Raw genomic sequence first — 24,908 nt, forward strand, 5'->3', positions numbered from 1 at the left:
GTGAAATACTTGCTTTAAATACCATTCCTCAGCTTGCCCTTGGAGGGGACATGTCAAATAGTCCTACTTTCTGCTTATCGCACTACTTGTATCATTCTGCTTTAACACACCTTTTTGAATAAACAATGAATAGCACTAGACTATTATCGCATTCTCTATTCTTCTTTATAGTCCGATTGCCTTGTTCGTTGTGCTGAGCACCTCCCTCGAAGGACCCAAAAATGGGAAAAAGAGTGCTCAGATTTATCCCGAACACCCCAGCACTCGTGGCATGGGGGCAGAAGCCGACGACTAGCCATCTCTTAGATTTGATAAACAGCCAAACAAAATCTAATATTTTAAATTCAAACAAGCGTTGCATAGCGCATATGAACAAGTTTTCATAATACAGGATCACACAAGCAAGTTCATTCAAATATTACATCTTTTGCACACTCGTCCGCCACAAGACGGGCACCCTTCAGGACACCCTCATAATACATTTCGGGGTGGCGATGCTCCTTGCCCCACGGCGGCCCCTCCTTCACCAGCTTCTCAGCGTCCATCTTGGCCCAGCGCACCTTCGCACGGGCAAAGGCCCGGCGTACACCCTTGATGCAGACGGACCGCTTTATGGCCTCCAGCTGTGGGCAGGCATCCATAAGCCGCCTCACTAGGCCAAAGTAGCTATTGGGAAGGGAGTCGCCAGGCCACATCCGGACTATAAGGCCCCTCATGGCCTGTTCGGCCGCCTTGTGCAGCTCGACCAGTTGCTTCAGCTGGTCCCTCATAGGCATCGGGTGTTCGGTCCCAGTATACTGAGACCAGAACAGCTTCTCTGTCGAGCTTCCCTCCTCGGCCTGGTAAAACTTCGCGACATCCGACACGCTGCGGGGCAAATCTGCGAATGCTCCTGGAGAGCTCCGGACTCGGGTAAGTAACAAGTAATTTACTTTCACATGCTTGCTTTGTATATTGAATGCCTTACCCGCCGCTATCTTCCTCATCGCCTCAATCTCCTGGAGGGCCTTTTGGGCTTCAGCCTTGGCATTCTTTGCGCTCTCGAGGGCCGCGGCAAGCTCAGACTCTCGCGTCTTCGAGTCAAGCTCAACAGCCTCATGCTTTGTCACGAGAGCCTGGAGCTCTTGCTCCACCTCTCCCACCCGTGCCTCTTGCTTTTCCCGCTCGGTGCGCTCCTTGGCCTGTTTGTCTTCGGCCTCGGACATCTCTTGCTTTAGGGTCGCCACTTCGGTCTTGGCCCCTGGCACATTCATGATGATCCTGTCATTTCGCAACCACATTTTCTTTTATATATATAGACAATGTATTACTTACCTTTGTTCTCCTCGAGCTGCCTCTTGGCAAGGCCGAGTTCTTTCTCGGACCCCTCAAGGTCCTGCTTCAGTGCGCGACCTCCGCAGTCAGTGCGGCAGAGGTCAGCAGCGAAGCCTGCATACGCATACAGACATACTTATATTAGACTCCTGTATATATTATTTGATCCTCTATTCAGCTTTTCTTTGTGAACACCAAACAAAGCATCATGGGCTACTGTCTATGCGGTAATATTTTTCCTATATTTTAAAAACTTACCTCAAAGCCTGTTAGAAGGCTGGCGCAGGCTTCAGTCAGTCCGCTCTTGGCGGACTGAACCTTCTTGATCACCGCACTCATAATAGTGCGGTGCTCTTCGTCGATGGAAGTGCCGCGAAGCGCTCCCAGCAGGTTGTCCGGTGCCTCTGGATGGACAGAGGTCACCGGCACGGGCGTCTTGCCCCTACTCAATGTAAACTAGAAGTAATGGATACAAATGACAGCGGTGCTCTCCAACTTGTGCTTTTTAATAAGAGGATGATGACTCAACATAAAAGTAAATGGATAGGCCCTTCGCAGAGGGAAGAAGGGATTTGTAGAGGTGCCAGAGCTTGGTTTTGAAATAGATATGAATAATATTTTGAGCGGTATACTTTCATTGTCAACATAACAACCGAGAGATCTCAATATCTTCCATGCCACACATATTATAGGCGGTTCCCAAACAGAATGGTAAAGTTTATACTCCCTGAGGGAGTCCTGGATTAGGGGGTCTCTGGACAGCCGGACCATATCCTTTGGCTAGACTGTTGTACTATGAAGATACAAGATTGAAGACTTCGTCCCGTGTCCGGACGGGACTCTACTTGGTGTGGAAGGCAAGCTAGGCAATACGGATATGTATATCTCCTCCTTTGTAACTGACCTTGTGTAACCCTAGCCCCTTCCGGTGTCTATATAAGCCGGAGGGTTTTAGTCCGTAGGACAACATACAATCATACCATAGGCTAGCTTTTAGGGTTTAGCCTCTCCGATCTCATGATAGATCAACTCTTGTACTACTCATATTATCAAGAATAAATCAAGCAAGACGTAGGGTTTTACCTCCATCAAGAGGGCCCGAACCTGGGTAAAACATCGTGTCCCCTGCCTCTTGTTACCATCGGCCTTAGACGCAGAGTTCGGGACCCCCTACCCGAGATCCGCCGGTTTTGACACCGACACTCCCCCTCCACCAACAAGCATCAATCCATGGCTTGCTCGAAACAACGAGTGCCTCCAACTAACAAGAGTCCCGGGGGAGTTTTGTTTGCAGTTATTTTGATTTCATTTGCATAAGGCATGGGACTGGGCATCCCGGTGACCAGCCATTTTCTCGTGAGTGAGGAGCAGAGTCCACTCCTCTTGAGAATAACCCGCCTACCATGGAAGATACAGACAGCCCTAGTTGATACATGAGCTATTCGAGCATACAAAACAGAATGTTTATTTGAAGGTTTAGAGTTTGGCACATACAAATTTACTTGGAACGGCAGGTAGATACCAAATGCGGATAGGTATGGTGGACTTATATGGAATAACTTTGGGGTTTATGGAATTGGATGCACAAGCAGTATTCCCGCTTAGTACAAGTGAAGTCTAGAAAAAGACTGGGAAGCGACCATCTAGAGAGCGACAACAGTCATGAACATGCATTAAAATTAATCAACACCGAATGCAAGAGTAGGATATAATGCACCATGAACATAAATATCGTAGAGGCTATGTTGATTGTGTTTCAACTACATGCATGAACATGTGCCAAGTCAAGCCACTCAAATCATTCAGAAGAGGATACCACCCTATCATACCACATCACAACCATTTTAATAGCATGTTGGCACGCAAGGTAAACCATTATAAGCTCCTAGCTAATTAAGCATGGCATAAGCAACCACAATCTCTAATTGTCATTGAAAACATGTTTATTCATAATAGGCTGAATCAGGAATGATGAACTAATCATATTTACAGAAACAAGAGAGGTCGAGTTCATACCAGCTTCTCTCATCTCAATCATTTCATCATATTTTCAACATTATTGCCTTTCACTTGCACAACCGAATACTGTGGAAAATAACAATAGTGCACGTGCATTGGACTAAGCTGGAATATGCAGGCATTCAATTCAAGAGAGAAGACAACGTAATATGGGCTCTTGGTTAGATCAACAATAATGCATATGAGAGCCACTCAACATTTTAATCATGGTCTTCTCCTATCGACCCCCAAAGAAAAGAAAAGAAGTAAAACTATTTACACGGGAAAGTTCCCAACAAGCAAAAGAAGAACAGGAAATCTTTTTGGGTTTTCTTTTAATTACTACTACAAGCAAGAAAGTAAACTAGCTAAAAGCTACAACTAATTTTTTGGTTTTTCTTAAGGTTTATCAAACACACAAGAAGAAAGCATAAAAAGGGAAAATAAACTAGCATGGATGATACAGTGAAAAAGTATGAGCACTAACAACTAGCATGAGTGTGTGAACATAAATGTAATGTTGGTGAGAGATACGTACTCCCCCAAGCTTAGGCTTTTGGCCTAAGTTGGTCTATGGCCATGGCTGGCCTGGCGGATATCCAAAGTTGTAGCTGGGGTCGTACTGAGATGCAGCGACAATTGCCTGATGAGCTGCAACTTGGAGGCTAGCTGTCTCCACCCTCCTCCCGTACTCGGTCTCCTCCTCCCTGGTTATAAGATATCGCCCCTTTGCCTGAAAGTCAAAGAAAGTAGGAGCAGGGAGGGCGACATGATAGGTGCGGCGGCTGTCAAAGATTAGTCGGTACCGGAGGAACTGATCGTTACTCTCAACAAACTAATGACGAACCATAGCCTCATAATCTAAATAAGGAGGCAACTCAATATCATCTCCAAGTATGGGTATCTCAAGAAAGTTAGCTATATGAGTTGCATAAATTCCACCAAAGAAATCTCCATGAATACGATTATTATGCAACCTACGTGCAGCAATGGCTCCCAAATTATAATGTTTATCTCCTAATACAGCACTCCTGAGAACACTGAGATCAGGGACACACATGTGACATGCTTCATCCTTACCATTGATGCACCTACCTATGAAGAGAGCAAAATAATGTATAGCAGGAAAATGAATGCTCCCTATGGTAGCTTGTGTTATATCTCTAGACTCCCACACAGTTATACTAGCAAGAAAATCTCTAAACTCAGATTTGCGAGGCTCACTAGTGCTACCCCATTGTGGAAGTTTACAAGCAGTGTTAAAATCTTCACTACAAAAAAAGACACATCCGTGACATTTTGGGCCGAACGAATTTTTTTCCTGTCATACATATGACACTTCTATGACGATAATTGTGACAAAACCTGGTATCATCATAGATGTGGTGGGCTCCTATTTCTATGACAAAAAATCATGATAGAAAATGGGCTTTTCGTCCTGGGCGGGCCGGAGATGCAGCTGCATGACATTCTTTGGGCCGTCCATGACGGAAAAAACCGTGGTAGAAGCGAGGGGGAGGAAAATTTCGGGGAGTTCCCGGTTACGGTGGGAGATCGGGGGCCGAGCGGTGCACGCTTCTCTCGTACACGTACGCGCGTGTGTGCGAGGCGTTGGCTCTAACTGAATCGGAGCGAGGCGTTGGGCTCTAACTGAACCCGAGCGATTGCACTGCAGGCTACGCGTTACTGAACTCGAGCGATCGATCGATGGTTGTTAACTGAACCCGATCGAGCGATTCCTTCACTACTGCTGCTAACTAAAGCTGATCGATGCTGCCTCTGGATGAACAATGAGCGTTGCTGGGGGGTTTGAATGAACAGTTCCCGGTGGGGGTGGATGAACAGGACCCCGTGGTGTTGCCTCTGGATGAACAGGACCCCAACCGATCGAGCCGGTTGGGGCTGGATGAACAGGACCCCGTGGAGGGCTGGATGAACAGGACCACCCCGTGGAGGGCAGGATGAACAGTGACGGTGGAGGGCAGGATGAACAGTAGCCCGTGGAGGGGTGGTTGAACAGGAGCCCGTGGAGAGGGCTGGTTGAACAGTAGCCGGTGGAGTAGCGCGCGGTGGAGGCTGGATGAACATGAGCCCGTGGATGAACAGTCGCAGGTGGAGGCTGGAGGAGGTCGACAGTGGATGAACAGTAGCTCGTGGAGGCTGGAGGGGGTCGACGGTGGAGATGAACAGTATTCCGTGGAGTCCCGTTTTGCGGTACGCCACACCCCTCCCGATGAACAGGACCCCCGTTTCGACCATAGCGCCCCAACACAAGTCCGTTTCGTCCGTTTTGCGGTACGCCACACCCCTCCCAATCAACAGGACCCCCGTTTCGACCGTAGGAGGTCCATTTCCTCCGTTTTGCGGTACACCAGACCCCTCCCGATGAATAGGATCCCATTTCGAACGTGGCCGGTTGAACACAAGGCCGTTTCCTCCGTTCTGCGGTACGCTAGGCCTCGTTTCCATCGCCTTTTCCGTCCAAGCCCTCCCGATGAACACGACGCATCCCGTTGCCTCCCCATGAACACGACGCATTCCGTTGCCTCCCCATGAACACGACGACGACGACGCTGTTTCTCCGTTCCGACCCAGCAATGTACACGAGCCCTGGCCGTACGTATGCGCGAGTAGGCGTTCGAGACCCCGCCCGTATGCACACATACGTGGCCATATTTTCTTTCTTGCACCCTGGCTGCTGTACGTACGTGTACATGCTACGTGCGCGCCTCTACTACGACACGTGCGCGCCTCTACATCGACCAGTATGTACGTACACGTTCGCGACCAGAATGACAACGCTATGTACGCTTCGACCAGGTGGGTCCCGACTGTCAGGCACTTCCTTGCCTGCGAAGATGTAGCTGGTGGGTCCCAGCAGTCAGGGGGCGAATCATTTTTTTATCCGGACACACTTCCTTGCGTGCGAAGATGTAGCTGGTGGGTCCCAGCAGTCAGGGGAAACGTTTTTTTTGCAAAATACGGCGGCCCGTCCGGTGGGTCCCGATGTCAGGTGGAGGAATAATTATTTTGCACGTAATAAGGAGGCACTTCCTTGCTGTGGCCGTGGACCTAGCTGTCAGCCTCTCCATGTACAGTCCATGTCCGATGGAAGCCGTTCCTTGACCATGTTGACCACGCCGCGCCGAGAGCACCAGGGTGGTGGACGACGGCGAGGCCTAGGAAGGGGACAACGCGGAGCCGGGGAAGTACAGTGGATGCCCACGCGTAGAGGAGTACGAGGGCACTGGTTTGCTGCGGTATGAGGCTGTCGTCGCCGCAGAGTAACAGGGGGTGTGGGTGAGTAGAGGGATGGCCTGGCTAGCGGTGGGAGTAGTAGGGTGCGGTGAGGCCTCCGCCGCATCGCAGCCGGCCACGGGAGGCAGGAGCACGAGGCATGACCGGTGCTGGTTTGGGCGGCTGGAGCAAGAAGACCGGAGGTTGAAGAAGCACTATGGCCGTTGGATGGACATCGTACGGTCACTGGAGCTAGAATCGTGCATATTGACTAAGTTGACAAAGCCCTCCGGCCCCGTCAACTTAGTAGGCCCACAAGTCAGCCTGCCACTATACTGGGTCCTAGCTAACAGGGGGAGTATTCATTTTTTTTGTGCGTAATAAGGAGGCACTTCCTTGCGTGCGAAGATATAGCTCGTGGGTCTGAGCTGTCAGCGGCGGTAACGTTTTTTTCGTGAAATACAGAGGCCCTTTCGGTGGGTCCCTAATGTCAGGTGGAGGAATCATTATTTTGCGCGTAATAAGGAGGCATTTCCTTGTGGGTGGCCATGGACCCAGCTGTCGGCCTCTCCACGTACAGTCCACTTCAGATGCATGTCGGTCGTTGACCACGTTGACCAGGCCGCGCCAAGAGCACCAGGGCGGTGGACGACGGCGAGGCCTAGGAAGGGAACGACACGGAGGCAGGGAAGACTCGGCAGTTGTTTCCCACGCGGAGGGGAGTACGACTGTACGAGGGTTTACTGGTTCGTCTGCCGTCGCCAGAGAATAACAGCAGGTGTGGGTGAGTAGAGGGATGGCTAGGCCAGCGATGGGAGTACGGTAGGGCAGTGAGGCCAGCGCGGCAGCACAGCCGCCCACGGGGAGGAGGGAGCAGGCAGTCCCGCCGGCGCTTGTTTGAGCGGCTGGAGCAGGAAGAGCATAGATTGAAGAAGCACGACAGTCGTTGGATGGACATCCAATAGTCACTGCTTGTGCGTTAACCTTTTTTTAGGAAAGCCTCAAATCTGTGGAAAACAGCATACATCCCATCTGCCATTATTTCTAATAATTTTCAGCCCATTTGCTAATTCTTAATGTTTTTTTGGAGCCCATATTCTTTTTGTTAGCATTACAGCCCAAATTGTGGCCACGGTTAAAAAATTATACGAAATTTTGCATATTTCGGTGCGGTCCAAACTGTTTTTAATCCTGAAATTTCGACTCACATTCAAACTGATTTTAAAAATAAATTTATATCAATATAAAATCCAACAAATTCTCCACGCATAAAAATTAATGTAATTTAAAATCTTGAAATGAAAAAAAAGATATTTGAAACTAATTGCCGATTTGATGTGTTTTAAAAATGTACAACCCATTTCTCATTAATGATGGGCCATTTTCTTGGCCAGCCGAATGAAAGCTCTCCTCGTCTTGAAAGATTTGCAGCCCAACAGGCCTGACAAAGTGACTTACTTGGCAAATCACAAAAAAACTGGGCTGTGGCCGTGGATCCAGCTGTCAGCCTCTCCAGAAGTCGTTCCTTGACCACGTTGACCACGCCGCGCGGAGAGCACCACGGTGGTGGACGACGGCGAGGCCTAGGAAGGGGACGACGCGGAGCCGGGGAAGACGCGGCAGTGGAAGCCCGCGCGGAGAGGAGTACGAGGGTTCACTGGTTCGCTGCGTTGTGAGGCTGCCGTCGCCGCAGGGCTTGGCCAGCGGTGGGAATAGTAGGGGGCGGTGAGGCCTCCACGGCATCACAACCGGCCACGGGAGGCAGGAGCATGCGGCACAACCGGCGTTGCTTTGGGCGGCTGGAGCAAGAAGACCAGAGGTTGAAGAAGCACTACGGCCGTTGGATGGACATCGTACGGTCACTGGAGCTAGAATCGTTCATATTGACTAAGTTGACAAAGCCCTCCGTCCCTGTCAACTTTGTTGGCCCACAAGTCATCCTCCCACTATGGTGGGTCCCAACTAGTAGGGGGTATTCATTTTTTTGTGCGTAATAAGGAGGCACTTCCTTGCATGCGAAGATATAGCTGGTGGGTCTTACATGTCAGCGGGGGGAATGTTTTTTTCGCAAAATACAGAGGCCCTTCCGATGGGTCCCAGCTGCCAGGTGGAGGAATCATTATGTTGCGCGTACAGTCCACGACCGATGGATGTCGTTCGTTGACCAAGTTGACCAGGCCGCGCCGAGAGCACCATGGCGGTGGACGACGGCGAGGCCTAGGAAGGTTACGACACGGAGCCGGGGAAGACTCGGCAATGATTGCCCACGCGGTGGAGAGTACGAGGGTTTACTGGTCCGGCTGCCGTCGCCGGAAAATAATAGGAGGTGTGGGTGAGTAGAGGAATGGCCTGGCCAGCAATGAAGTAGGGTGGGGCGGTGCGGCCTGTGCGGCAGCACAACCGTCCACGGGAGGCGGGAGCAGGCAGTCCCACCGGAGCTGGTTTGGGCGGCTGGAGCAAGAAGATCAGATATTTAAGAAGAAGCACGGCCGTTGGATTAACATCCAACGGTCACTGCTGCTAGAATCGTTTGTGGACTAAGTTGACAAAGCCAAAGTAGACGTCAACCTAGTAGACCCACAAGTCAGCCTCCAAATCTGTCCCAAACAACATACAGCCTGAAATTTCTAGCCAGATTCAAATTAACTTTAAACCCAAATATACCTTAATTTAAATTCAATGAAATTTTACCCGCACAAAAACAATGAAATTTAAAATATCAAAATCCGAAAGAAAACAATATTTTGGAACTAATTGTTTGTTTGCTGTATTTTTTCATTTTACAGCCCATTTATTATTACTTATAGCCCATTTTCTGGGCAAAATGCATCCCTCCTCGTCTTGAAAGATTTCCGGCCCAGCAGGGCGTAGAAAAGCAAGTAGGCCTACGTTGGTTATTCTGCAAAAAACAAAATAGTTGGCTAGCAATTTTCAGAAAGGAAAAAAACAAACTGGGCTGGCCATGTGCTAAACATATGAAATAAAAGCCTGGGCTAGACGGGCCACGGGTCCCGCACAACCCAGTTGATACCCTTCTCCGTCCCGAAAAAACAAAATTACTGCGTGCGCTGCTGGGTCCCTACTGTCATCCTCACCATGTACAATCATCTCCTTATTCCTCTCGGTTGTTGACCATGTTGACAACACCGGAGGGCAGCGCCGCAGCGAGCGAACCAAGGCGGAGGACGATGGTGAGGCCTCGGACGGGAATGAACAGGAGCCGGGGCAGATCACAGCCAGCCGTGGGAGGCGGGAGCAGGCGGTCCCGCCGGCACTGGTTTGGCTTTGGCGGCTCGAGGAAGAAGAGACTAAAGAAACACGACAAACGTTGAATGTCAATCCAACAGTCAAGGTTGGCACAATCGTTTTGTTGACTAAGCGGACACCAAGTAGCATACTTTTTTTATATATAGGAAGAAAACTGCGAGGAAAATGCGTTCGTCTGCCGTCCTCCTCACAGGGAACGTTCGCCACATAAGTGACTAGCACCCTTGGTTTTCAACCGAGAGGTCTTGGGTTCGAGTCCCAGGAACTCTCAATTTTGTCCTCCTTCCTTCCTCGCAAAAAAAGGGAAAGAAAAAAAATCAAAGACTTGGGAAGGCGTACAGAACAAGCTAGCGTACCAGTAATGAGACGTTGCCGAGTTTTAGAAAAAAGAAAGACGTGCTCCTGTAGCTGGTTCGAATCCAAACCTAGACTATGACTATATATGGTGCTATGCTACTCTGCAAGTAATGAAACTGACATATCCAACGTTCGCTTCTCCTCTTCTCTACTTACTCTGCCTAGCATCAGAAGCTCTGGCCGCAGCAACCATGTCCGCTGGCTGCTCGTCCACCTGCTCTTCAGCAGGCAACAACCAGATATGCACCAAGTCGCAACCCATACCATCGCCTGTGGGTCTCATCACACCCTGGCCGGCACGCACACCGCAGCCGATTGCTCATCGCAACCCGCTGTCGTTGGTGTGGTGCCACTGCTGCAAATCACGCAGAGTCATCCGTCGCGTCTCAACCACAATCCGCAACCCTGGCCAAGTCTTCTACAAATGCCCGAATCATGGGGTAATAATATGTTTAAGTGTTGTTCTGCTGCTTTCAGTTGCTGATTTTTTTAATAGTTTGGTTGATGATCTACCAATTTGATTCATGCAGAAAAGGGAAGATTCGTGTGATTTGTATTTCTAGGAAGTTGTTGATGTGGAGGAATGCAACTACGCTGATTATTTGGTTAGCCGAGGAATCCCAATACCAGCAGGTTGGAGTGTTGGACAAGTAACTGAAGGAACGACAAAAGAGGAAGATGCAGAGCAGAAGCTTAAAGATGCAGTTCCTCTGATCATGGCCAAGCAATAGCTGCTGAACGGCCTTGACAGCAATGAGGAGATGAAAGAGCTTGTGAAGATAATGGGAAAAATCGATGTGCTCTGTAGGATGATTGTCTCTTTATTTGCAGTGTATGTAGCACTCGTGATGTATTCGGTGGCTACGACATGAGCACTTTGCTGAAACTAGTAATGAATGAAACCTGTGTAGCAGGCTGGGCGTAGTGTTGTGAACATCTAATGATTTCTATTAACGGAAATCAGGGGGTATCCCCTTTTTCTCATATAAATAAATAATAGCAGAGGACCTATCGGGTCAGCTTTGTTCTCAATCGAAGACGTCGAGCAAATTGCAGTCCAACAACAAACTATGTCATCAAATTCAAGTTTCACAGCCAAATATGAGTACAACTAAACTACAATGTCATCATGTTTTAGTTGTCATACAATCACCAAACACAAATCAGCATACATAACAAGTGATGTTCTCACAGCAAAATACTAAACAACATGTTCATCAGGTTTCAGTTATCATAGCAAACACAATTTCACATAGTAGATAAAAAAATGTCTTTTGACAGGCAAATACGACAAAAGCAATGTAATCATCATCCGCAGCAGCAGCGTCAACATCTTCGCCATGTGTATCAGTCTGAATCATAATTCCCCATGGTGTCATCTTCTTCTTCGTCCTCAACGTCCTCAAACATTGGCTTCTTCTTGATCAACTCTTGTATGTCCACAGCACGACAGGCAATCTTTTCGCCGGCGTCATTGACGTGATGGTTCTCAAAGATATTAGGAACATCTGTGTTATCTTGTACATTAGGAGCAGTGTAAGCATCATCTTGTTGTGCAACTTCATTAAACGAATTCCTATGCTCAAACCTTTGCAATACTCTCTAGTCATCGCTACGTGCAAATGTGTCTTCCAAGAAAAATATCTATGTTGCTTGATTTGCCAAAATAAAAGGCTCGTTGGTCTGGTACGCTGCCTTGACATTGATGGATTTGAAATAATCATCAGCTATGGGTTTTGCAATCCTGGAAAACAGGTTATACCAACGACAGCACAACAGAACCACACACTGATGATCCTCGAAACTGGAGATATACTGCAACTGAATAATGTCTGTTATGTTAGCATACATTCCAGTTGTCTCTTTGTCATACGTATCCGTGCTCATGATGGCACTGTTTTGTGTCTTCCTGCCTTCGTCTCATGCAAGGGTGTTGTAGCGCACATCTCCAACAACGCAAGATTCATAATGTCTTACCCGAGTATCAGGACCCATTGCTAGTGAGTAAAGGGCATCATCAACTGCCTGCCCATCCTCCCGCATCTTCTTAACCTATGGTTAGAAAATAGACAAGCTGATCATCTTATGTACTCAATATATTAAAAAAACTGACAGTGCACTTCAAAAGCTTACATGGTTCTTGAACCATTTCGCAAATCCTGCCATAACCAGTTTGTCAATGTTTCTTCGATTTTGCGGCAGTAACTCCTCTTTGTAGATGCTGCACAACATAGTGATCGTGTCAAACATCTAAATATATAAGAATGTGCTGCAAGTTTAGTAGATTACGATTTATATGCTGCAGTACCGCACTTACTTGATATAAGGTAGTATCTCAGGACAGTTATTCAACACATACCAAACCATTTTGTCCAAATCTTTAGGTTTGTCCTCTTGTTGACTCTTCCCTGTAACTCGAACAGAATAATCGAAAACATTGAGCCCGAGATTGTCTTCACCCACCTCTTTGCTAAGCTGATCAGCTGTTTCAATGTATTTTGAGCAGAATGTCAAAGCTTGTGTAGCAATGTAGGCCTCTGCAATGGAACCCTTGGGTCTAGATCTGTTCCTAACATAGCCCTTGAAAGTGCCTATCCGCCTTTCAATAGGGTACATCTAGCCATACTGTACTGGACCTCTAAGTAGTGCCTCATCAGGTAGATGAATAGCCAAATGCACCATCACATCAAAGAAGGCTGGAGGATATATCTTCTCAAGGTCGCATAGGATAGTTGGTATCTTGTCTCTAAGACGCTCCAAAGCATCTATCCTGATATTCCTACTTCAGAGTTCCCTGAAGAATTGTCCCAACTCTGCAACTGCTCTGTATAAGTCAGGGCGGCCCAATCCTCTAAGGATAACAGGTAAAACCCTTTGAAGTAGGACGTGGCAGTCATGAGTTTTCAACCCTTGTACCTTGTTTCCATCTGCACTGACTCTCCTTTCAGGGTTGGAAGCAAATCCATGTGGGAATCTCACACGTGACAAGACCTCGCAGAATTCTTTTCTTTTTACCTTGTCCAAGACGTACACAGTTGGTGCCATATCCCGTGGTTTACCTGCATCTTGCACCTGCAAATCCTTTATGATACCCAGGTGTGTCAAATCAATCCTAGATTTTAAGGCATCTTTCATCTTGCCTTCAATATTAAGAAGTGTGCTGATAATGCTGTCACATATATTTTTCTCGATGTGCATCACATCAAGATTATGCCTTAGATCCAAATCTTTCCAATACTCCAAGTCCCACAAAGTGGACATGCGGGTAAACAATAATCTCTCTTCTACCCTGCCGCGCTTCCTTTTCCCGCTACCATTACCAGAATGTTTTCCTGGTGTAATATGCTTGACCTTCTCTAATTCCACTTGCAACTCATCGGCGGTGAGCCTCTTTGGTGCATCACGGTTTTCATGCTTTGCATTGAACACATGTCTTCGGTATTTTCTAGGATGCGGCTCGTCCTTGGCAAGGAAACGGCGGTGTCCAATGTAACAGATCTTGCTAAGTATTGCATATGATACCGGATTCCTGTCACCGCGAACACATGCATTGTAACCATGTGTCGTTTGCCCTGACATAGTGCCCAAAGCCAGATAATTATGGATGCACCAAATTATAACAGCACGCAGAAAGAAATCAGCTGGTGGGCTGCTATATAGGTCTCGAGTGAGAACACCCTTCCATAGTTGTTGAAGTTCCTCCACAAGAGGCTCCATGAACAAATCAAAATCCTTTCCAGGACTTTTTGGACCTGGGATGAGCAAGGCCATCATGTAGTTTGATTCTTCGGTGCAGACATTTGGAGGCATGTTGTAAGGGATAACAAGCACTGGCCACATGCTATATGTGGCGCTCTGGTGGCCAAATGGGTTAAATCGATCTGAAGCTAAGCCAAGTCTAATGTTTCTCGGGTCAGCAGCAAACTCTTTGTGTTTATAATTGAAGCTTTTCCACTCACTACCATGAGATGGATGGCTCATTACATTCTGCTCTCTGTACTCCTGGTTCCTAGAATGCCACAGTACATCCTCTCTTGTTTCAGCATCATGAAACAACCTCTGCAATCTTGGTGTAATTGGAAAATGTCTCAGAACATTATGAGGAATCCTCTTCACAGCATCGCCATCTTTCCATCTTGATGATTTGCATTTCGGGCATTCACTTAAGTTGGCATAATCCTTTCGGAACAGAACACAATTATTCTTACAAACATGGATCATATCATATCCAATTCCAACTGCACAAAGGAAATTCTTCATTTTACTGTAGGTGTGTGGCAGCTCAGACACATCTGGGAAAGATTCACGGAAAGCAGCCAACATCGCATCGAATTATTTGTTGGTCATCCGCTCAGATGTCTTCACCTGAAGAAAGGGGACCATAGCTGAGAATACTGACAGCTTATTTCCTGGGGTGACAGCAACGTTGCATTGTTCCAACATGCGGGCCCACCGTTTTTCTTCTATAGGTGAAAGTTCATGGAATGCACGAGCATTTCGTAGCATTGTTTCAATGTTGGTCAAACTCACTGGCTGCGCCACCACCACCTCCTCCTCCTCTTCCACCTGAGCATCAGGCAGATCAAGATGGTGATCTGCTGCTTCCACGTAGTCAATAACATTGACGTTCACAGCTTCACCATGATGAACCCACCTAGTATATGTGACCGACATCCCATACAAGTGTAGATGATTTTGCACAGTTGACTGGGGTCTTGTAACTGAATTCATACAACTGCTACACGGGCAGAGCACATCTGATTTCGGACCACCGTACTCAGCTCTGATAAAGTTCATGAAGTTTTCAACCCCCTCGACATATGCAACGAAGAATCTTTGAGCATAAGTTATCCAAGTCCTGTCCATCTGTTAGACATACAAATTAGTTCTTCTACTAGATATTATAAGAAAAACATATATGTTTTTTTATGAAGTCCAGAAAAAAAATACCTAGGTCGATGTCTAAAGCTATGGCAAGATATTTGGACGAGCAGATCTAAGTAACAAAATATATGTAAAGCTAATTCAGCAAACAGATTTGAGTGCCAAATTATGGCAGGCTGTTTCAGCAGTCAATGAGGTCGAGCACACAGCCATCGAACTATCGAAGGCCATCGCAGCAACAAAGATCGAGTATAAAACAGTGTAGAGCTAATTTGAGCTAATAGATTGGCTACTAGACCATGGCAATCTACGTCACAATAAATATATGGCAGGATATTTTAGCAACTAATCGGCCTTGGCATGCCATCTCAGCTAAGCAGATTGAGTGCAGAACAGGGCAAGGAAGCTTCTTAAGCAGAGCATATTGACAGTAAACTACTTCGGCAAACAGTGAGATTAACAGCGTCTATCAGCTAACATTCAGTGCTACACTGACATGAACGGGGCCTTAGTCTAGAATGCGCGTACCGTGGGAGAAGCTAACCGCCGTGCGTCTCCACACGAACCTCGCCAGCGGTGGCGGCGCTGACCGTCGTGCACCTCCATAAGAACATAGCCAGAGGTGGCGGCGCGGCTAGAGGACGGCAGTCTACGAGAGCGTACTGTGGGAGCGAGAGGACCGCTGAACCGCGGCGTCGACGTATCGGCGTGGCGGGGAGGGCGTCTTTGGCGGAGCGAATGGAGTGGAGGGGGACAGGGGGAGGGGGGTTTGGGGAATATTATTGGCTAGTTGGCCGAAGGGTGGTTGAATCGGATTTGGGGGGAATTTTTGGGTGTGGGGGAGAGGATTTTCGCGCGGTGGGCGGAGGGAGTTTGGCGCATGGTCGGTTTCTCCAAGTGCAGTCCCACGTGTCAGTGAAGAGGCAAGCCGAAGCGCGTTCCGTTTGCGTGAGCCGTGTGCAGGACCGAACATGTGTGGGGTGCAATGCGACCGCGACAGGAGTGATGCGAGTGTACCGGATTTTTCCTTTTAAACTAGCTGCTTCGCCCCCTCAAAAAAAATCTGTTGCTTCGCGCGATCCATCGATACTACTACTAGTCATCCGGTAATCCTGACTAAAACGGCGCGGCCGGGTCTTTTCCCACGCGATATGCTGGGAGGTTGGCTTAGTTGGGTTTTTTAGGACGAGTAATGCTACACCTACGTAATCCTAGTTATGTAATTAACGCAATGTGAAACATGTGAGCTGTTGATTGTAGATTGGGGGGAGGGAGGGGCCCACCACCATGAAAATCAGGGGAGGAGAGAGAGATAGGCAATTTACGTTAACCCTTTTGTAGGTTCCGGTAGATGTAGAAAGATGTGTCTGATCCTGCAATATAGGTCATCCGACCTATATCTAACGGATAGGAAGGAAACTATGACAATTTACCCGCACTCCTCTCCACATTTGCAGATAAGGCTTTCCCTTGTCCATCCTTTTTTCCCACAAGATCTTGATCTTCCGTGCAACGCACGGGCATCTTGCTAGTACTCTTACAATATGTATATTATTGTGAAAGTTCATATACACCGGCCGAGATTAATGCAAACACGGCAGATTTTTATTACATTTCGAACTTTTATAGGACAAAAAATAAAAGAAACCCGACCCTAAACCTATTCTACGGCGGCGACCGACGTCCTCCATCTGTGATCTCCATGTACAGGGGCGGGGTTCAAGACCCATGAAGTGAAGGTGCGGTCTCCGGCGAGGAAAAGTAGAACACGGGAGACGGACCGGCCAGTTGGCACACCATGGCCTGCCGCCTCCCATGCCCTACTCATCCTCGGAGGAGTCCCCGACCTCGGCGGTGCCGGACGTTGCACGGCGGCAAGTAGGACACGTGGCTGACGGTGCTCCCATCGTCGGTCGCCAGCGTGGCCACCGCTTGTGCGGCGACTTGAGCGAGGGCGGCGACCTCGAGCTCCATCCTCGAAGACAAGCTCTCCCGCAGAGCGTTCGCGCTTGCGGTCATGGCGGATGTGGTTCCAGGTAGGAGGACGATGCGCTATGGTGTGGAGGTTAGCTGGGCATTGCCGCTTTAAGTAGCACATTCCGGTGAGGCCAAGCGTCCGGGTGCGTCATTAAGTCGCCGGAGTTGGTTCCGCGGGCACCGAGCCTCTTAATGACGACATACGAATGGATGGCATGAATGCGGGCAGCTGGCGCCGGCTGGGAACGCACCACGCGATGGCACGAGGGACGAGGGTTTTGGTGTGCCAGGGTAGTCAGCTGTGGTCGAGGCAACATTGGAAATGCCCTTTGCTCTCACGCGATCCCCGCATGTCATTGGAAAAGCAAGACGACCCGGCATGGTCTCAGGTCCAGAGGATGCAGTTGGCCGTGCTACACCACTCCGCGGACGCGTCACAGCGCCCCGTGCATCCTCGATGAGCCGGGTGTTGGGGTGTGTTTGGATTGTGGCCAAAGTGCACCTTGCCAAAATTTTGGTCATGACCAAAAGATTGGTCTTTGATTGGATGGTTGCCATTTTTTTGGCATGCCAATGAACTCTAGCCAACTCTAGTTCATTTTTCTTGCCAATGTCGGCCAAATCATGGGCAACCAATACCTCAACCAAAATTTTGGTCATGACCCAAAGATTGGTCTTTATTTGGACGGTTGCCATTTCTTTGGCATGCCAATGAACTCTAGCCAACTCAAGTTCATTTTTCTTGCCAATGTCGGCCAAATCATGGGCAACCAATACCTCAACCAAAATTTTGGCTACCCAATGCTTTGATGGGGCAACCTTGGGCACAAACCAAACGTACGTTGGTCGTGCCACAGCACTAACGCCACCCTCAGCAAACTGAAACCGCCCGTGTCTAGCGATGATATGAGCGTGTCACTCACAGCGGTCGCCGTGTCCAGAGGCGGTGCTGGAGCTGCGCCCCGTTGTTGGCCCCAACGACCCACATGAACAGTTGTTGGTGGCGAGGAGGTCGTGGGCCAGCTCCTCCATTGGACTAGTCTGCGCTATGTCATCCCGACGGGTGTGCCCCACATGTCTGTTTCCCTGTTTTCCCGGCCATATTCGAGCGTCAGTGCTCCGCCTTGCGCATTAGGCCTTTCACTATGTAGGCCAAGCAAGACAACTTATTATTTATTTGAGCCGTTCAAGTATAATCATGTGGCGTTTGCTTATTTCTCATTCCTCTCCAACCCTCTTCTCCATCGATCATGTCGCCCTCCAGTCGAGTCCATCCTCCAGCATGCCTCATTTGAACATTCCGCCGAGTATCATTCGCATGTACCCACCCTAGTCCTCTTTCAATAGAACTCCGGACCCCGAGATGAAATCGAGAGGGTACGAGTGGGGGCACGTGATACCTAAGGCGGATTCAAAATTTTGAACCGGTGATCATAGCATCCGCAAATCATATATAAAGGGTATTCAAGGTTCGTTTCGTTTTTGAACGTACAATATACTCCCTCCTATCCTTTCTAGTTTACATATAAGTTTTATGTGTAGTCAAAGTATATCTACTTTGATAAAAAAAGGTATCAACATTCAACAACGCCAATCAATATTGTTAGATTCGTACGTACTCCTAGATTTGTACTCGAGATGGTTTCCAATTTGACTATTGACAAGATTAATAGTACATGAGATGTATAATGTGAAAATTATATCATTGGAAACTCCTTTCACATACGAATTTGACCGTATGCTTTGTGTAAGTTGCATGTCATATATTATTACTCTAACATTTGGTCAAAGTTAGCCTCGAAAAACGGATTAGACCCTGTATGCTTTGTGTAAGTTGCATGTCATATATTATTACTCTAACATTTGTGTAAGTTGCATGTCATATATTATTACTCTAGCATTTGGTCAAAGTAGTATAGTGGAAGTGGATCCTCTGACATAGGTATCCCTACCTTACCCTCCCTTTCGGTCACTTACTGGCGGACCCCATGCTTGCTAGGCCCCGCATGTCAGTTACTCAATGGGTTCGGCCACGTCAGGGGATCCTCATCCGTAGTATACTCCCTCTGTTTTTATTTACTCCGCATAAAACGGAGGGAGTGGTGGTATAATAAATGACGCGGGCGGGGGAGGGGGAGGGACATCGGTTTGCTCTCAACTGCGGTCCCACAAGCGAGCGAAAACGCAAGACGAAGCGCGTTCCATTAGGTGAGCGACATGGAGGGTCCAGCATGCCGGGCTGCAATGCGAACACGACAAGAGCGATGTACAGTCAAAACCGATTGACCAGTCGTCACCAGAACCACTATTCACACCAGAACCTTCGCTGCTCGGCCTATGCCAGCCACTGCCCTAAAACCACACCAAATCTCCAGCCCATTCCCCCACCTTTCGATCCCCTAGCCCGCATCAAGCGTCCCCTAGTTCGCCGGAAAGCCATGGTGCGCCGCAAGATCACTTACTACAAGATGCTGACGCTGGAGCGACGCGCAGAAATCGCGGCGGCGGTCGGCACCACAGACCTCCGTTCCCAAGCTCGCTTTGCGGCGGGCCAATCCCCGAGTTCTCTGGAGCCAAGCTACGAGGAGGAGGAAGCCGATCCAATGTTCATGGAGGAGGTCGCGGCGCAGAAGGCCCCCGATGGGTATGGGACGATGGACGTCGACTTCGTGCCGGCGTCCGAGTCCCCCATGGTGCAGGCGGACCAGTGGTTCAACATGGCGACTAAAGGAGGTCCGGGAGGCAGAGGCTCAACTCGACGTGGAGCGCGCGCATGCCGCTGCCATCGAGGCTCTCCTGCAGGCGGAACCGGATGTCGTGGATGTGAACCGGGCGGCGGAGGCTCAACTTGAGGCGAAGCGCGTGGATGCCGCTGCCATCGAGGCCCTCCTGCAGGCGGAACCGGACATCCTGGACTTGAACCGGGCGGCAGAGGCTTGACTCGACGCAGAGCGCGCAGATGCCGCTCTCATCGACGCCCTCCTACAGGCGGAACCGGACGTCCTGGACTTGAACCGGGTGGCGGAGGCTCGACTCGACGCGGAGCGCGCGGATGCCGCTGCCATCGAGGCCCTCCTGCAGGCAAAACCGGACATCCTCGACTTGAACCGGGCCGTGCTCTCGTCCGTGCAGAGCGCCCGCACGCTCTGCTTGAACGAGTAGCTGGAGGCCGAGGACAACCACGGTGCGGAGACACACGTCGGCAGCGACGGCTGGTTTGCGCCGGCAGCCAAAGACGACGAGGTCGTCTCTTTCCGCGAGCAGTGATAGTTTTTCTTTATGTTGTTGTTTTTATGGACTTTTGCTGTGTAAAAACATATATTTGTTATGCAAGTCGCCTGACTTGGGTCAGTCTACCATTTCAGGCGGTTGGATGAATATCCTACGTCTCCTAACCCTTCTTTCCTTCTTCCTCACCTCTTCTTCTTCCCCAACAGACCACCGCACGGGCCGTACGGATACTCCCCAACATGCGGTTGGATAAACATACTCTATGAACGAAAATTATGTGTCAGCGATAGTGTCGGTGTCAAAACCGGCGGATCTCGGGTAGGGGGTCCCGAACTGTGCGTCTAGGCCGGATGGTAACAGGAGGCAAGGGACACGAAGTTTTACCCAGGTTCGGGCCCTCTTGATGGAGGTAAAACCCTACGTCCTGCTTGATTAATATTGATGATATGGGTAGTACAAGAGTAGATCTACCACGAGATCGAGAGGCTAAACCCTAGAAGCTAGCCTATGGTATGATTGTTGGTTCTGTATGTTGTCCTATGGACTAAAACCCTCCGGTTTATATAGACACCGGAGAGGGTTAGGGTTACACAAAGTCGGTTACAATGGTAGGAGATCTACATATCCGTATCGCCAAGCTTGCCTTCCACGCCAAGGAAAGTCCCTTCCGGACACGGGACGAAGTCTTCAATCTTGTATCTTCATAGTCCAGGAGTCCGGCTGAAGGTATAGTCCGGCCATCCGGACATCCCCTAATCCAGGACTCCCTCAGTAGCCCCTGAACCAGGCTTCAATGACAACGAGTCCGGCGCGCAGATTGTCTTCGGCATTGCAAGGCGGGTTCCTCCTCCAAGTACTTCATAGAAGATTTTGAACACAAATATAGTGTCCGGCTCTGCAAAATAAGTTTCCACATATTGCCATAGAGAGAATAATATTTACACAAATCTAATCTGCTGACGTATTCCATAGTGTAACATCACACCACGGCCAAGCCTTTATTCGAATTGTTTTATTGTCCCACCTCAGCATGTCATGCGAGGCGGTTTCCTTGGCACGTCTTTGTTAGAGCAGAGATCGTGTCCCCTTATTCTGGGATTCTCATCAATACGGGCATGGGTAACCCAACCGCTTCTAGGACTCCTAGACTATAGGCAAGTCCAAACGGCCACGGAGAGGACGCTTGATATCCACCCTCTTTATAAAGGGACAAGGCTTTTATTTTTTCCCTCCCGTGCTCAATCGAATCCTTCCCCCACCTCAAGTTCAAACACCCGAAGTTCAGGTCAGGTGCTCCAAACCTTCAATCATGTCCGGATCTAGCCTTCAAGGCCGATGGGTGCCTTCCACCGTCACGGGAGAAGACATCAAAAAGTTGAGGGAGGCCAGATATCTGACCGCCGAGATTTTGCATCGGCTGCCTGCCCGAGGGCATGCCGTCCCCTCCCCCGAACCCAACGAGAACGTCGTGTTCATCTCCCACTTCCTCCGAGGTCTAGGCCTTGCTCTGGATCCTTTCGTCAGGGGTTTGATGTTTTATTACGGGATAGATTTCCATGATCTAGCTCCGGACTCCTCTCTTCATATTACGACATTTATTGTCGTGTGTGAGGCCTTCCTCCGGGTTACCCCTCACTTTGGCCTGTGGCTCAAGACCTTTGAAGTAAAGCCAAAGATGATCGAGGGGCAACATGTGGCGTGTGGAGGTGCCTCAATATGCAAGATGATGGGAGCTTCATGGCCCAAAGGTTCCATACCAGAGGTGTCTGAATTGTGGCAACAGGAGTGGTTCTACATCACGGCTCCTAGAAGTGCCAAGTGGGCGGCCGCCCTGTTTTCCGCTCGGGCCCTCCACCACAACTGATGTCATGGATCAGCAGAGGCCTGAGCTGTGGTCCAGCCAAGGACGTGCCTATACTACAAAGCCGCATTCGAGATCTCTTCAATGGAGATTTTAATTTGGTTGCGGTAATACAAGTTATGCTGGTTCGTCAAGTCCAGCCTTGCAAACGCCAGCCCCTTCGCTTGTCGGAGTTCAATCCCGAGGGACCGCGTGTTATCCAAAATTTCCTCGGCCCGACGCACGAGGAGATGGACAAGTCATTCTTCGGACCTCAAGTAGAGTGTCCGGAAATCACCGAGGATGTGGGCCTGAGCAGTAACCGCGCCGCCGAACAGGTAAGGAATCTTCCGGCCAAACATACTATCTCTCATTTGTTACGAAGTTATTTCTGAGAGTTTGCTTTTTGACCCGGACTGGCTAGCAAAGGCGAAGTTGATTCGGTGTTCGCCCCCCCTGAGGGTTTGGACAATCCGGTATTGGAAAGATGCTCCAGGTCGCACCTTGCCCGGAGCCCTTGACGGAAGATACTGGGGAGGATAATACAGGCGGACGCGGGCCCCCAACGCTGCCCATTCTAACCGAGGGAGCGAGTGTCTCCATGAAGGAAGACGACCGGAGGAGGAAAAGGACTGCGCCCGGGGATTCGGAAGCCGAAGCTTCCAAACGGGAGAAGAAGTCTCCCACAGAGGGTCCTACCTTGGGGGGTGCTTTTGCCGCACAAAGTCCGCGGGGGGATCAATTCTCCAGCGAGTCGTAAGTGACTCGAAATACTTTAATAGTACAGGTATGCCATCTTTTTCTTCTGAGAAAATAACCACCGCATATATCTTTGCAGTTTGGGCCTTGGCCCCTCTCAAATGAGCTCGTCTTCGGGGGATCTTCTTCCAGAGATGATGGAGAGCGAAACGCCTCCTCCGGACTCATCCGCTCCGAAAGCGGGCGACCCCGAAGTGTCGTCGCGGAGGGCCTCTCCGAGTCTGGTGAGGCCAGAAGATAATCCCATTGACCCCCGAAGGTCCCAGTGTCCGGCTCCCAAAGAGAGCGGACAAAAGAGTACGACACCGTATGGTGTGCGATCGGATGTTCTGAGGGAGTTGGTGGGGCGAGCGGCCATCTCAGATGAACACCGTGTGCTGATGAATACGATGATGGAGAGAATCTCGTCCGCCGAAAGCGGATTGCATGAAGCTTTTATGAGTCTACTAACAGGCTTTGAGGTACGTAAAATAATGTATGATAGTCCTGCACATGCTAGGTGTGCCCTGTGTAGATAGTAGCCCCTGAGACTCTGGTTGTCGTCGGAAACGACGACGAACAGAGGATCATATTCCCAGTTAATAACCATACTGCCTCTATGTGCAGGTGATGGAAGCTCCGGTGGCTAGCCGGACTAGCGATTTTCCCCATTTAAAATGACAGTTGGATGCGGCAGACGCCGACATCGAGCTTGTTAACAAAAGGCTTGACGAGGCACAGGGTAAGTGTCATTATCTGGTAAACGCCACATAGTAAGAGCAGTGATGCCAGTATCTTTAATATGTTGTGACTGCAGATGGAGCTGGCACTGTGGAAGCCTTGCGGGCAGAACTTGCCCGAGCCAAGGAACAAGCGAGGTTTGATAATGCGGCTGCTTTGAAGGCGGCCGAAGAGTTGAAAGCCGAGAAGGCCGTGCATGGTGAGAGCCTAGATAAGATCGCCAAGATGGCCATAGAATTAAAAGCCGCCGCCGACCGTTGCCGGGTTCTTGAAAAGGAAAACCTAGCGAAGGCATCGGACCTTGAGAAGGCTGCTGCGACGAGAAAAGACATCCGCTCTGCTATGAGGGCGAAGAAGGAGGAGCTGCGGGAAGCCGGGGATATTGTAGCTGGGAAATCCTTTATGTTGCGGAGGAAGTTCGGAGATCCACGGTATGCCTCTCTGGATCAGCTGTGGAGTTCGGAGGATGTGTATATGGATTTGGCGGCGAGCGCTGCCGATGCGGCCAAGTACTTCCAGGGTCAGACGGACCGTGAAGTGGACCAGCTGTTTTGGACACAATTCCATTCTCCTGAGCGTCCGCTTTCATTGACTGGCCAACTAGCCGAATGGGACGAACTGAATAGGTTGTCCGGACTCGTCATGAGGTCTATTGTGGATCAACTATGGCCGGAAAGGCCGAAACCGAACAGCTATTTCAGCTTGGTGCAGCAGTTCCTTGACGTGGTGCCGCGCATTAATGCGATGAAGAGGTCGGCGTGCATAGAGGGCTCACGGATGGCCTTTTCCCGTGTTAAAGCATACTGGGCGGGGATGGATGCTACCACTGTTGCGGCGCGGGATTCGGCCATAGGTCGAATGGCTGCTGAGCACTACTTTGAAGAAGTCCTTGAGGGTGCTCGTTTGATAGAGACCCAGTGCTCAAAAAATATCATGTTTGAGTGATATGTAATCTCATTGTAAGCGAAACGCTTTTATGAATTTTTATAAGGCTATTTTTATACTTTTGCCTGAAAGTAATATGATGCCTCCTGGGCGACCATTTATGTATACATGTGTATAACCTGAAAGATTGCAGCCGTCGGCTTCAACCCCCACGCATATAATGTGGAGGTGCTCGCAAAAAACACGCGTTCACACTTAACCCAACGTCTTGGTCCTATTAAGGAGGTGATAGCGGAGCGAGCGAGGCAACCGGACTATAATGCTTTAGCACTTTCACTTAGCCATAGGAGTTTGACAGTGGGGCTACTAGATAGCCCCTGGTGGCTCCGCACTCTCCCGATCCCGGGGTCCGTACATGCCTGGCCGGAAAACGGCCCTT

Source organism: Triticum urartu, chromosome 2 (assembly GCF_003073215.2).
Source record: "Triticum urartu cultivar G1812 chromosome 2, Tu2.1, whole genome shotgun sequence".
Classification (NCBI taxonomy): domain Eukaryota; kingdom Viridiplantae; phylum Streptophyta; class Magnoliopsida; order Poales; family Poaceae; genus Triticum; species Triticum urartu.